Genomic DNA, 15,831 nt, shown 5'->3' on the forward strand with positions numbered 1-15,831 from the left:
CAGTCTTGCTATACTAACGACATTTTACGTCACATAGATTCAAACCTTATTGACCGAAAAAGTCCCATACAGTTGTTGCCGTTTAGTCTCTGTTGTGACCGACTCTTTGTGACCCGTGGAAGGTAGCCCGCCATGCTCCTCTGTCCATGGGATTTCCCAGGCAAGAATACTGGCATGGGTTGCCATTTTCTTCTTTAGGGGTCTTCCTGACCCAGGAACTGAACCTGCATCTCCTGCATTGCAGGTGGGTTCTTTACCATTGAGCCACCAGGGAAGCCCATACTTCCTGTCACCATGGGACACCAAGAATAAATGCAGTGGGTTGCCATGCCCTCCTCCAGGGGATCTTCCCAACCCAGAGATCAAACCCAGGTTTCCTGCATTGCAGGTGGGTTCTTTACCATCTGAGCTACCAAGAGGAAGCAGGATTCCAGTTGTATGAAATATCCAGAATAGGTAAATCCATAAAGACAGAAGATTAGTAGTTGCCAGCGGCTGGAGTGACCTAGGGAGGGAGTAACTACTTAATGGGCATGGGGTTGCCTCTTGGGGTGATGAAAATGCTCAGAAACTGAATAAAGTTGATCACTGCACAACACGGCAAATGTATGAAAAGTCACTGAATTGTACACTTTAAAATACTTAATTCTACGTTATGTGAATTTTAACTCAAAATCCTGTCTCATCATATGTATACATATAAATATATATATAAGTTGCATTCAGTTTTACAAATAGTTGAGTGTTGATGATACGCTAACCATTGTGCAATGACTGGGGATTCATCAGTGAAAAAGATACAGCCCTCTTGGAGTTTTTTTTTTTTTTTAAATAAATTAACCATGAAACCACCCTGCAGTGTGAGAAGCACTGTAACAGGGAGTGTGTAGAAAGCTGTGGGAGGGACGATTTACCTAGACTTAGGTTAATCATGGAGATCATGGAAGGCTTCCTATAGAAATCATATTTAAATGGAATTAAAAGGTACCATTTATTCCACAAATGTTGGTAGCAGTCATTGATAGGCCCTTGGGATGAAGCAGTCAACAAAATCCTGCCCTCATAAACCTTACATCCTCGTAAAAGACAAAGGACATAAGCAGGTGTAAAAGTCTCAGTGATCAATGCCATGGGGAAAAATAATATAAGGGGGCAGAGAGGTGCATGTGGGGAGCAAAGGTCCAAGTGCCGCTGTAGACGCCTGGGCCAAGGACGCCCTCACTGGTAAGCTGATATTGGAGCAGAAATGAAGAGTCAGTAAGAGGTGATGTCAGGTTGCTGTCTGGGGAGCAGCAGTCCTGACAGGTCATAGCAAGTGCAGAGACTCAGATGCAGAAGTCTTGGTGGGCTTAAGGAGACACCAGGAAGAAAGTGGGTCTGGAACACGGTAAGAGGAAGAGGGGCAGGAAATGCGGTTGGGAGGATCGCCGTGGCCTCTTATCCGCAAGACACTGGCTTGACTCTCAGATGGGAGGACTTTGAATGATCCTAAGCAGAGCAGCAATTTTAAAGGAACTCCTCTAGCTGCTGTGCTGAGAAAGCAGATAAAAAGGCACAAGAGAGGAAGCAGGAAGCTGGGTTAGAAACCCTTGCGTTTAACCAGGCAAGCGTCAAGGCGGGGCTTGGATCAGAATCAAATGTGGAGGCAGCAGGAAATGACTTGATTTGGGATCGGTGGTCTTTGAAGGTGGAACTAACGGTTTTGCTGATGGATTAGAGATAGGAAGTGAGGGATGGGGTGATAAAAGTTTCTGGTCTGGTTGTATGGAAGAGTGAAACTGACATTTGCTGAGATGCGGAACACTGCAGGGAGAGCAGGCTTGCTGGATGGGAATCAGGAGTCAGACTTCTGAACAGGAGAGGCTTGAGATGCCTATGATGCATCCCCGTTGTGATCCTAAATGCAAAGACGTTCAGATAAAACTCTGGATTAGAGGACATAGTGGGTTGGGTGTGCGCTTAGTTGCTCAGTTGTGTCTGACTCTTCACGACCCCATGGACTGTAGCCTGCCAGGCAAGAATAAATGCAGTGGGTTGCCATGCCCTCCTCCAGGGGATCTTCCCAACCCAGAAATCGAACCCAGGTCTCCCGCATTGCAGGTGGGTTCTTTACCATCTGAGCTACCAATTGGGAGACGTTAGCAAACAGATGGTATTTAAACATTGAAACTGAATGAGATCATGTGGGAGTGAGTTACCCAATGTTTGAAAGTCAAGGAAAAAACAGGCCTGAGTCTTAGGCTAAGCAGATCATTTATATGGGGAGGAAAGCAGTTGTTCCAGAGCTTGGAAGCTCAGTAAACATTTACACGCCAGATCCAGTTTTCACCAGACATCTCAAAAGGGTTCAGCAAAGAGTCAACATATATGTACAGACAGGAGAGATGGCATGTGTCCAGAGACAGATAGCAGATTTCCATGGGGGAGACCTGACAGTTACGGATTACAGCTCGCTGCCGCCCCGCCTTTGCTCTGCAGATTTCAGGGACATTGTGTTCCTACCAAGAACAGCATCCCAGTTCAGGAAAGTCAGATAGAAGCATGGGATGCAGTTTATTCAGTCTTATTGTGTTTCATTTTACTATTTTGAATAAACGTGTGTTTCCAGTAATCAGAAATTTTTTGAAATACATAGCATGAGAATTTTAACCAACAAAATCTTTTTTTTTTTTTTTCTCACTTTCTTCAGCCAGCAGAATGGTACAAAATAGACCAATGTTTGCTCTCAGAGGGACTGGCTGTTACTCAGGCTCCATCCTCAGACAGACCTAGGTATCAGTGGCCCCAAGTGTCCACTCCCTCCTCTAGCTAGCCTGAGTGGTAGAAGACCCTTAGGACAGGGGTTGCCCCCTACCCTGGCATGTATCTGGTGATCAAACATCATTTGCAACACTATGCTAAGGCAGATATTACTGAACCAAATTCATTTGCCCAACTTGCAGCAAGCTAGATGCTGAGGCATCAAGGCCTGCAGCAGAGAAGGGGTTTTACTCATGAGGCAGCTGAACTGGGAGGTGAGAACAAGTCCCACATCTGCCTCCCAGAAGCAAGGGGTCTGGGGTATCTGTGAATGAAGAGAGTATGAGGTGGGAGGGACAGGGCAAGGTGAATGGAGGCAGGACAGGGGCAGGGTAATGGCTGCTCTGCACAGGAGTCTTTGGGTTATGAGCTTTTTCATGGGATATATGTTCAGAAAATGGTGGTGTTAGCATGATGTGAGGATGGAGTTTTTGACCCTCTGAAGTCAAAAGGTCACTAAGCAGACACTTGTGTGTGCCCAGTTGTCAGTTTGGTGGCCCCAGCCCATCTTAACTGGCTTGGACCCAAGCTGGACAGCAACTAACTCTTAAGTTCCTAAAAGACAACTTAATCAACCATAAACATAGTGATCCATAAGTCTGAGGTGTTATCTACAGGGGGCAGTGAAAGGAGTTAACCAGTCCGTCCTGAAGGAGATCAACCCTGGGATTTCTTTGGAAGGAATGACGCTAAAGCTGAGACTCCAGTACTTTGGCCACCTCGTGTGAATAGTTGACTCACTGGAAAAGACTGATGCTGGGAGGGATTGGGGGCAGGAGGAGAAGGGGACGACAGAGGATGAGATGGCTGGATGGCATCACGGACTCGATGGACGTGAGTCTGAGTGAACTCTGGGAGTTGGTGGTGGACAGGGAGGCCTGGCGTGCTGCGATTCATGCGGTCGCAAAAGAGTCGGACACGACTGAGCGACTGAACTGAAAGCTGCATGAAGCTTGCAGGGTATGCAGTTTGCAAGAACTATTAGTCAGTGAAGGCAGGTAACAGGATGTTATTTATTAAGCAAGCTTTAGTTTAAGGGACTGAACTGATGATGGCCCTCAGTTTCACAGACAGAAATTATACTGCCCGTTCTCATTCAGTTAAGTGAAGAGCTCTTTATGGTAACTGTACAGGTGGTTGTTGGTTGATTTCTCCTCCTAATTTTTTTCTTTGGCTTTCATTCACCCAGAATTTGCCATTATTGACCCAGAATTCCCACATTTACTGGTAACCTTATGAGACTCTGCGTTTCATAATCTGCGATGGTTAACACTTTGTTCAGTTTGCTGACGTGCTTAACCTGACCAAAATTGCTTGGACCAGGAGCCCTGGAAGAATCATTAATTGTGTTTATTCCCTTTCTGGGGCAGAAAGCTTCCATTTCCTTTAAGACAATATCCTTTGCTATAAAACCAGATTGGTTTCCTCGCAAAGCTGCCACGACCTGACTGCTATTATAACATGACCGCCAACCATACAGACCGAGGGACTGGGTGGCCACTGCCTGGTGGGATCTAAGAATGGGGAGAGGTGCCAACTCCCTCCCAGGCCACCTGAGCCCCGCTGCCTGAAACTCCACCAGAGTGAATCATTTCTTTACAGTAAGCAGTGCCTTTTGGAAAACATTTTTCAAAAAGGTATAGTGTTTAAGTCAATTGGTGGTTAAGTGGGTGGGAGGAGGGTCATTACAAAAAGGCAAAGAGGAAGAGAGGTGAAATGAAGGTGGTAATGTACAACTTTCTGTGTGAAGTCTTGTTAAGGACTGTATTGCAACACCGGTGTAAACAGAGTAGGTAACAATTACGAGAGAATGACTCCAGTATGGCTCAAACCCACAGGCATATGCGTAATGTGGCCTTACTATTGATTATGTGTTTGTAGGGAAGCGTAATAAATAGCTGAAGATTCAACCTGATTTGTAATTGGCCTACCAAGTCAATAGAAATTATAGGGTTTTGTTTAGGACAGTGGTGCTCAACAGTGGGCAGTTTGGCCCCATTCTCCCAGGGGTTCTTGGCAATATCTGGAGACATTTTTGGTTGTCACAAGTGGGGATGGGAGTGGGTATTACCGGCATCGAATGGGCAGAGGCCAGGGATGCTGCTAAACATCTTACAAGGCACAGGAAAGCCTCTTCCAAAAAAAAAGATGATCCAACTCAAAGTATCAATTGTACTGCAGTTGAAAAGCCCGACTTTATAGGCAAGTGGCCAGGATGGTAGAAATGACAGAACTGACATATAGTAGTTTCTAGTTACACTTTGCACAGGAACAGGGATATAGGGTATGAAGGCAGAAAGTGGCCCTTGAATGTTGTTCATCTTCAGAAATTCACTGTTACGTCCAGCTCCACAGTCTACTATTTAGACAGTTCATTTTTGGTCCCTACCTTTAATCTCTTTCATCACCATCTCAGAAGGAGAAGGCTAGGAATCTTAGCCAATTCACTTTAAGAAGCTCTGGGCTCCCCTTACAGTGATACCTCTAATCAGTAAGTTCTATGGGGAGGAAATTTCCTATAGATAAACCACTCAGTTGATGTGGCAAGAATGTCTCAGTTCCGGGCTTCTAACTCTTCCAGCCAAATTCATGGCAGACAGGTGCCATGTGAGGCCATCTGCTAGATTTCCTTCCCTCTGATAGGAACTTCCTCCTACTGCTCCTCCAGCACGGTGTGCATGCTTTAACCCTCACCTGTCTACCTTCTCTGTCCCACCTCCTCCTTCCCCACGAGCGAGGGCAGGTGACTAAGAGCCGGCACAGAAGGACCTGCCATCACTCCTCGTTATTGATCGATGCGCTTTAACAGCAAGCCATCCACAGCAAACGGTGACGTCACAGGGTCTCTGAGGAATAAAAGGATTTCTCCATTCCACCCTCCTGTCTGGCAAAGCCACTCCAGACTTTCAAAACAGCAGAGAGATCTTGAGTGAGGGCAAGCCAAATTTGGAAATTTCACTAAGCCTCCTGTGTCTGAAGATAAGTCTGATTTGGTTTTGAAAGCTCATTTGGGTGAGAGGGGACAGGTGTCATAATCGGCACGTGCTCAGAAGCCACCGGTAGTGAGCCTGTTACCTGACACCCCCGGGCTCAGGGAAGACCTGCCAACTAGGCTTGGGTGTAGGAGAAATCCTGTTCAATCCTTCCGGAACGCTCCATACCCTTAAAAGAATCGCCTCTGCTGGCAATCTGCTCCCTGCAAGCTTTCTTCTGGCTTCTGTCAACCAACCAACCAACCAATCAATTCTTTCCCTTAGCATCAAGGTTTCTAAAACACAGTTTTAATATCATCTTGCACATATTACTGGACCTACATTACAATTGGATGACACTTTTTCTTTTAATACCAGAAGTGCCCTGATGTAGCCCCACAGAACCCTCCTTGCTCAGGGAAGGCTCCTATATTCTGACTCTGATCGTTTAGTTTCTGATAAGGCATGTCCCTGGAATGCCCCCCATGACTAATGGAAGCATCATTGCATTACAGTCACGATCCCTCTTTAGGAGACTCTGGTTTTAGCCTGATTGCAACCTGACTGGTATCTGTAGGATAAAAGAGAAATGTTGCTGAGTAGTCGAGAGAATCTGTCCAGACCTCCAGCCACAGGGAGAAAAGGAAGGAGGGTGGGAAGGACCAAACTAATCTTCATTCTTCCAGCAGAGATATGGAGGCTGGGAAACATCTCAACCGTAGCCACCCAATCACGGCTCCCTCCCTTCTATGCTCCTTTCCATAAAGCACTTAGAGAAGAAGAAAAAAATTAAGTCCCTCTTTCCCCCTCGCCTTTATTCTCTTTGCCAAGTTGTGACAAGCCACTGATCTCCACCCTATAAATTATTTAAGATTCCACCTCCACATTGGGATTGGAAAATCAATCTCCCTGATTAAAAAGTGACCAGCTTCACATTTCTAAATGTCTCTTTAATCTTTTAATTATGTCTGGTTACACACAGCCTGAGTCTCAGAGAACCAGAGAAATGTACTGTGTGCTAACTGAACTCAAAAGATCTGTAGGTCTATCAGCATTTTTTTAACTTAACCATCTGGCATGGTTACTGTCATGTAGGACTGCCTGCAGAAGCACTGCCTGAAGACGGGAATCTTAATATACTCTGATTTCAGTGTCACATGTAAAGTTTTGTTGTTTCTCATTTCTCCAACTAAGTTAAATATTATTGCATCTAACTGGAGACTTTGCAGATATAAACGCTAATTTGTATCAGCATGTCAATGTTCATGTATAGGCCTGAGAATTCAACAGAAATCCACCATCAAAGGGCAAGTCAAAGCAACCCAGCTAAATGTATACATTTTAAAATCAATTCCAGTGCCAAGATTGTCAGAAGAAGAATTACAATCACTCCAACAACCCAATTCTTCATGAAAAACTACTCCTCTCTAGTGAGCTAGATGAAAAACAGTCTCCAGAAGGCTTTTAAATGTAAGCAACAGATGATGGAGTGCAAAACAAGGGGAAAGGGATCCAGGTAAGCCTCACAGTGATACTTGGAGACGTCATTTATTATGTGTGTTGTTTGAAAATGCAGTGAAGTCTGTGATAGCGTGGCCCAAGAAACCAAAGCATTTCAAAGCCCAAAACACAGACATGCAGCCAGCTATTCTTAATTTGCTATCCCAAGGACCATCAGCAGAAATCCCCACTGACTAATCAGCTTGCTTAAACACCATAAACCACTGTTTTAAAATATTCTTGCCATGATATGAATTGCGCTGTAAATTTCACAGCCCCCTTTCCAAGTTTCTAGTGGAGAAAAAGCACATTTAGCGTTTTAAGGTCCAGTCTAAACAGAGACCACAATGGAGGCTCCAAGGAGACACTCTGGAGTGGAAATGGAAGGTTCCAGTACCTTACTTGTAAATCTGTGCACGGTTGGGATGTTTGGGTGTATAAGACACTGGTGAATCTGAAGCACCACAAAAGATGACTGCAGGCGAGAGGAGGGATTCCCTGGGAAGGTTCTACAGCAGTGACCGCTTTGGTGGTCTGTCCTGCCTGGCAAGTTCAGTTGGCTTTCCCGTCTCATCTGGGTGGGGCAGTGACAGTACCCATGGGACGCGATGTGTCCTGTGGTCTCAGCACCAAGTGCTTGTGATAAGGTGAGTCTCTACAGCTCTCGCACTCAAAGGACAACCTCCTTATCAATCCTTGTGTTTCAAGAGCCATCCCTGAAATCTCTTGGAAATCATAAAAACAAACATATCCTCCAAGACTGTGCTGAAAAAGATGACTTAACTCATGTCACCTATAATAATACTGCACAAAATGCTTCTAATCTGCATCCTAGCTGCCTCAAAAATACAACCTTGAGCTAGTTTGGACCCTCCAGTTGAGTTGTCATGACATTGTCATGGCCTAGTGATTTCCTTGATAAAATCAACTATTTTCTGTAATACAAAATTGTATATCAATGCATAAAAACATCTGGAAAAAATAGTTCCTTCCGATGAATTATTTTCAGGGTAGGAAAAGAGGTGCAGGTGCAAAGAACAGACTTTGGACACAGAGGGCGAAGAATGGGGGGCACGAATCGAGACAGCACCCCGACACAGACACGTGTGCACCCAGTTGCGTCCGACTCTGCGACCCCATGGACTGTAGCCTGCCAGGCTCTTCTGCCCACAGGACTCTCCCAACAGGAACACTGCAGTGGGCTGCCATTTCCTCCTCCAGGGGACACCAAGTGTCCAATAGCAGCTAGCTAGTGGGGAGCTGCTGTATAATGGAGGGAGCTTGGCTGGGTGCTCTGTGATGACCTAGAGAGGTGGAATAAGAGGGTGGGAGGGAGACTCAGGAGAAAGGGGATCTGTATGTACATATGGCTGATTCATGATGATGTACAGCAGAAACTAATACAACTAAAACAATTATAGTCCAATTTAAAGTATCAACTTTAAAAAATGTATATGTATGTCCTTATCACTTTAATTTTCCCTATAATCATTTCTGGAGAACACACTGGATCTGTTCCTTCCTATTGGATTGGAAGAATATTCAGCTCAAAGCACTGCCCTTTTGACCTAACTCTGTATAAATATAAAGGCCAGAACAATGAAGCAAGATAAACCATCAAACACTCACTGCTGCTGCTGCTGCTAAGTCGCTTCAGTCGTGTCCGACTCTGTGCGACCCCATAGACAGCAGCCCACCAGGCTCCTCCGTCCCTGGGATTCTCCAGGCAAGAACAATGGAGTGGGTTCCCATTCCCTTCTCCAATGCAGGAAAGTGAAAGTGAAGTAGCTCAGTCGTGTCTGACTCCTAGCGACCCCATGGACTGCAGCCCACCAGGCTCCTCTGCCCATGGGATTTTCCAGGCAAAAGTACTGGAGTGGGGTGCCATCACCTTCTCCACACTCACTCACTAGACATCTATATATGGACTTCCCTGGTGGCTCAGACGGTAAAGCGTCTGTCTGCAATGTGGGAGACCTGGGTTCGATCCCTGGGTCGGGAAGATCCGCTGGAGAAGGAAATGGCTAGCCACTCCAGTACTATTCCTTGGAAAATTTCATGAGAAATTTTCATGAAGCCTGGTAGGCTACAGTCCACAGAGTCGCAAAGAGTCAGACACGACTGAGCGACTTCACTTTCACTTTCAGACATCTATATAGGCCAAGTGAGGAAGGGGTACAGAGATAAATACCCATAGAGACATATCTTTATAGGTATAGCTGGAGAGACAGTTTAAAATCAAGTGAAACATATTGAAATAAATAAATACAAGGTAGACTAAAATAAATTCCAAGAGTGAGGATTACTGATTTCTGCAAAAAGGTAATTCATTTCCTTTTAGGTGTATTGATTGTGAATTTCCTAAGGGGTAAAGATGGGTACGTAGATTAGCTGTTATTAGCATAGAATTCATAATTTGAGCCCTAGAAATAGATGAGGTTCCCCTGGAGAAAGGAAAGAAAAAGACATGATCAGCAATAATATTGAAGAATCAAAAGCATAAGCTCAAAGAAGTTCTCATAAGAGAGTTTAACCTAAAAAGGTATTTCAAAGAGACAGCTGTTGCAGAGTTCTAGGAAACACTAACAGACAAGAGGCCACTAGATGGTAGATCCCTTTGGAGCAAGGCATGCGCCTAGCACAGTGGGAAATAAATGATGAAGGAATGGTCTTGGCACACAAAGGACTTCCAATAATAGGTGGGAGGGGGGGGAAGCTGACCCAAAGAGTGGTACTAGAACTCAGAGCTAAATTACATGATGCCAGTTATCTGAGGGGGCAGGCAGTGTTCTGCAGTGGTCCAAGATGCCAGCTGCCATGAAGCCTTTTAGCTCCACAAACAGCGAAAGCAGCTACTGCCCAGATTGCTACTGTATGGATAACACTGAGGCTAGAACTTTTAAAATAATGACCCTAAGAGAATGGCATTGCCCCAACTAGAAAAGGATGGATTCTCTAGCCAACACTGTTCCTGCATTCGTGAATGGACGAAAGATATGATGGAAATGACCCATTCCAGCTCTATGGATGAAAGCTACCAATGCATGAAAAGACACGTAATAAAAAATAAAGACACATGAACTCTACATCTCACCATCTCCTCTCACCTTTTCTTCTCACTGCAGAGCCTCATAGCCAAAGACTATCTTATCTGCATACCCACCAAAGGAAATGATGGCCAAAGAGTCTTTTAAATGAAGAATGGAGACAATCTATTGCCTCCTTTTATTCTAGTATTGGATTTAAAATGTTACTTGGGCATTTAAAAATAAGGTTAGTGTCCCTTAGCTCTATTTGCAGCACTATGGCACAAGAAATCCAAGAGCTCAGAAAGCAATAGCAGGTGTCAGTCTTAGCAAACTGTTAAGGAAATACATTCTAAAGGAAGAAAGTGGCAAATGATTCATATATCAGGAAAATAACCTCAACTCGTAAAGTCCTAACATTCTTTGATTTATTCACTCATTCGTTAAATATGCACAAAGTGCCAAATTCATGCCCAGTATTGGACGAAGGGTGGGGCTACATGTAAGAACAGCATATGGTCTCTCTCTCAGGTTCACAGCCTGATGGTAAAGGAAGAAAAACTAATAGCTACCATTTATTCTGTACCGACTTTCCATCAAGAACTGTGCATAGCCCTTTATCTGGCTTTGTTCATTTAATATGACAAGTTTGGGATTTAGGTATTACTGCATCAGTCTGAGATATCAGGAAATGTAGGTGTAGCAAGAACGAGTAACTGACCAAAGTCACACAGCCAATATGTGGAATTCAAACCCAGCTTCCCTACACAAGACTGCATTCTTTGCACTGCACCGTGGGACCCCCAGGAAAGAATAAGACCTTCAGCCTGCCCTCAAAGATTATACAGACGTGTTTACAGATAACAACAATGATATGATTATTGTAGTAATAACATCACTTTTCAAGGATTACCAGGGCTCTTCTAAGGACTGAGGAGCATTTTTGAATCCACACCCACCCCACCACTGGATCAATTCTGAAGGCATAGCCTGGGGAGTCTCCCCTTGATGAGCAGAAGATGTATTTATAGCTTCTGTCCATCTCTGGTAATACTCCTGTAGGCTACCAGGCTTGCTAAAATAGAACATCCATCCATCAGATGGATGGATGTATTGTATTGATCTATCATCTATCACATATAGCTATATATCTAGGATAGAACTTATGGCCATATAGATTCATTTCCAACCTTCACGCTAGTCAGAGCCTTGGATTCTACATAAAGAGCATCAAGAAAAAGCAATTTAGATATTTTTATCACCATCATGGGGAGTGATAGTCCCACGGCATTGGGTACTTCAGTTCAGTCATTCAGTCTGTCTGACTCTTTGAGACCCCACGGACTGCAGCACACCAGGCCTCCCTGTCCATCACCAACTCCCGGAACTTGCTCAAACTCATGTCCGTCGAGTCGGTGATGCCATCCAACCATCTATCCTCTGTTGTCCCCTTCTCCTCCCACCTTCAATCTTTCCCAGCATCACAGTCTTTTCAAATGAGTCAGTTCTTTGCATCAGGTGGCCAACCATTGGAGTTTCAGCTTCAGTCCTTCCAGTGAATATTCAGGACTGATTTCCTTTAGGATTGATGGTTGGATCTCCTTGCAGTCCAAGGGACTCTCAAGAGTCTTCTCCAGCACCACAAAAGCATCAGTTCTTTGGTGCTCAGGTTTCTTTATAGTGCAACTCTCACATCCATACGTGACCACTGGGAAAACCATAGATTTGACTAGACGGACCTTTGTTGGCAAAGTAATGTCTCTGGTTTTTAATATGCTGTCTAGGTTTGTCATAGCTTTTCTTCCAAGGAGCAAGCGTCTTTTAATTTCATGGCTGCAGTCACCATCTGCAGTGATTTTGGAGCCCCCCCAAAATAAAGTCTCTCACTGATTCCATTGTTTCCCCATCTATTGGGTACCTATTTCTAAACTAAGATGAAATACACTGCCTGATGTTTGTCTGTTTTCTTGTCAGTTTCTTTTACTAGACTGTGATAGTCTCCAGGCTGAGAACTATTTCCTTCATCATCATATTTCCAGCTCATACAGAAGTGTATTGCACTTGGTAGCTGATCATTACAATGTTTACTGAAGAAAAGGAGAAAACTGCATGTCTGTTAATTCACTGTTGCTGTTGTTTTAAGTTTATTTGTACAAGTCTGTGGGCTAAGTCCTAGGAGAATGGTTGACATGAAACTGAATAAAACAAGCCCTCGTCTAACCTGTTTAGCACATCCCACTTTCACATATTATTTGTTTAATTTATATGGGAAGATTGGGTTGACACCTATCAACCTTGAAATGAATGCTATGTTAATATTATATATAAATTCCCATTCTAATTTATCAATATATAAACTATAACTCAGAAGTAATCCAGGTACAAAATTCATATCTACCTAAATGTGAGACACTGAATACATACATATATATATTTATCCCACTTCCTCCTGGGACCCCACTCACGTGTCAGTAAAAGAATATAAAAGTAAAAACTCACAAGAAAAAGAGGACATCAGTGGACAAGGATGCCAACAAATATCTGCTATATGAAATCTACTGGAGAAGTGACAACAGGTTAAGCTGAGGATTCTGTGAGCCCACAGAGGCAACCCAATAAGCAACAAGCCAACCATCCCTCAGAATTCCAGGAAGTCTCAAGAGCTGGAGGTGTGGGGCCTGCAGAAGGTACAGGCATGAGGTGAAGGCTGAGTGAAAGTCAACATAAGGCAGCCAGCTCCTTCAGTCCATGCATCATCACCACCTGCCTCCCTCCTCCAGAGACAGGTGACTTATTCTCTCAAAAAACTCAACCAAATGGGCTCAGGACCAGGGAGTCAGGGCTGTTAGCAAAAGCCTGATCAACAAACTCTTCTAGCCTCCTCCTACCTACCACCCAGAAAGCCTCAGCCCAGTTTATAATCCCAGGGAAGAGCTTTGGAAAAGCCTGTTGTCAAGAAATCAAAAGGTTTAAGGAAAAGATCTGTAGAATTCAGGAGTAAACTAATAAAAATGTTGGCTTGCTGCCCCATCATTCTATAGTGAATCCCTCCGTTGGTGAGCTTTACATAACACAGAACGTTCAGTTCACACATGACCCCTCACAGCCAGGGATCAGAAGATTTGAGGGGCAGCCTCCAACAGGAAAGACAAAGACGAAACAAGCAAACAGGAAACAAGATAACCAGAGGGAAGAAAGACAATGCAGAGGTCAGAAGAACCCTTCAAATAAAGTATGATGACTATTCACAGAGACGTCAAAAGACAGATGGCATCTATAAAATAGCACCAAGCTTAGGTACTGGAAAAATGGAACAATCTTAGAACATGAAAGAGTCCCTAGAAATTAGAAATGTGGGTCTTGATATTTTTAAAATATCAATAGCAAATTTGGGAGACAAACTAGGTGAAATCTTCCAGAATATAAAACAAAAAGACAGTGCAGGCATTTGTGAGAGAAAAGATAAGAATATGTAGTATTAATCCAGAAAGGTGAATAACTGACCAATAAGAGTTCCACAGGAGAAATCAGGGAGATTGGGGAGTAGCAAGAGAAACAGGGCTGGTAGCAATAAATTATTGAAGAAACACTATCAGAATATTTCATGGACCCAAAGGATATGAATCTTCAAAGATCCAAAAGGATATGGAACTTTCAATTAAAAGGACAACTAAATGCTGAACACAATAAGACCCAACCAAAATATATCATTTAGGAATTTCAGAACGACACAATGCTCACATAAAAATGATGGGCAATCAGAATGACATTAGACTTGGTAATCGAAACATTGGAAGCTGGCTGATAATGGTGTGATGCCTTTAAATTCAGAGAGAATTATTTTAACCTAGAATTTAAATTTCAGCCACACTGCCAAACAAATGCAAGGGTAGGATAAAGATATTTTCAGGCAGGAAAGCTCTCAGTAAATTTACCTCACAAGCACCCGTCTTAGGAAGGGTGTGCCACCAAAATGAGGGAGAAAAGCAAGAAAGAGGAAAACCAGGGAGGAACCAAGGAGAGTCTCCAGCACAGGAAGGAGGTGAAGAGAATCCACAAGATGATAGCAGAGGGGAGTCCCAGGAGAACGGTGGTTAGTGGCCCAGAAGAAAAACTGTCCAGGTTGGAAAAAAGAAGTCAAGGGTCCAACAAAGGAGGTGCTTTGATGGACAGATTACCACGTGGAACGTTTGGGGACACTGTTGAAAGTTGGGGATAGTTACATACAAAGTCAGGCTGATGGAAAAAAACAAGCCAATTATTAACTCCAAGGAAAACAAAAAGTTGTACAAGAAAGGAAAGGTAATTATAGTGTAGTGTTAGCTCAGTAGAGAACATTATTTACACAGTTATAATAATATAAATCCTAAATATTGATTTTGCCAAAAAGGGGAACAAGAGGAAGCAGTGTTGGGGGATAGGAGACTTAAGCCCTCCCCAACTGTAATAGTCCCTAAACAATGATCTGGTGAGACACATATATTACTTAGAAATATGTAAGTAAACACCCAAAGAAATGGCTAAAATTAATTTACAGTAGCTATGTGCAGGGACTGGTGTTAAAGGGGGTGGGGCAGGAGTATAACTGTGGATTTTGTCTTTATTTGTTAAAGCTCTTAAGCAATATTTGACCCTTGAAATATATACATTTATCGGATACATTTGGAGCCATTTTTAAGCTCTGTAACTCTGGTTCTGAGGAGGCTTATGACCAACAAATTAGATACACTGCTGCCCTCAAGGATCATACCATTTAAACACAAATCTGAGAAGAATCGGACCATTTTCTAATACAACAAAGCTGGAGGAGATTTTAGAAACCAATTTGAGGGCAGTTTTCTCCTTCTCCTCTCCAATCTGTAGAAATCTTTAAAATGTGAAAAAGTTCCATAAGAAGATACACATTTTTCCAAGATGTTTAAGAGGTTACATAATTGCAAAACTCTGCCGCAATCTGTACATGGTAGCACCAAACAGGGAGATCACCTGATCTTAGAATGTGTACAAAGTCCTTATCTGAGTCCAGATTCCAAGAAGTTACCAAGGATAGGGGGCTCTAAGCCAACCCTTCAGGTACAATAGATGTACTAGGTGGCTAGAAGGGAGTTCCATCCCCGAGTTGCAGAAAACAGCTTGGAAAGGAGGAAAGCGGTTAGGTTAAACTGAGAGAACGGCTCTAGGGGTTCTCAGAAACCCACAGGGTATGGGGAAATCAGACACTCAAACTCACAGAGAATGTGACCTGCTAATTCATCCCCAAATTGTAATTTCTTCATCACAGCAGAAACCCCTGGTAGAGCAATAAAGACTCTTCTCCTCCAGCGGCATCTCCACCACCATGCGATAGCTGGCCCACTCACAACAATAATAATGTGTTAATGACTTGGATAAGGGGGATACATATCATTATCACCTCTTAATTACATTTTGAGCAATGGGAAGGCAGCTGTGGAATACACAAATACAGGAGCCAGGAGAGGAAGTGCCCCTAAAGTGGTCTCTGTGATTGTTAATGTTGTTTTATTCTGCTTCTA

Source organism: Ovis aries, chromosome 20 (assembly GCF_016772045.2).
Source record: "Ovis aries strain OAR_USU_Benz2616 breed Rambouillet chromosome 20, ARS-UI_Ramb_v3.0, whole genome shotgun sequence".
NCBI lineage: Eukaryota > Metazoa > Chordata > Mammalia > Artiodactyla > Bovidae > Ovis > Ovis aries.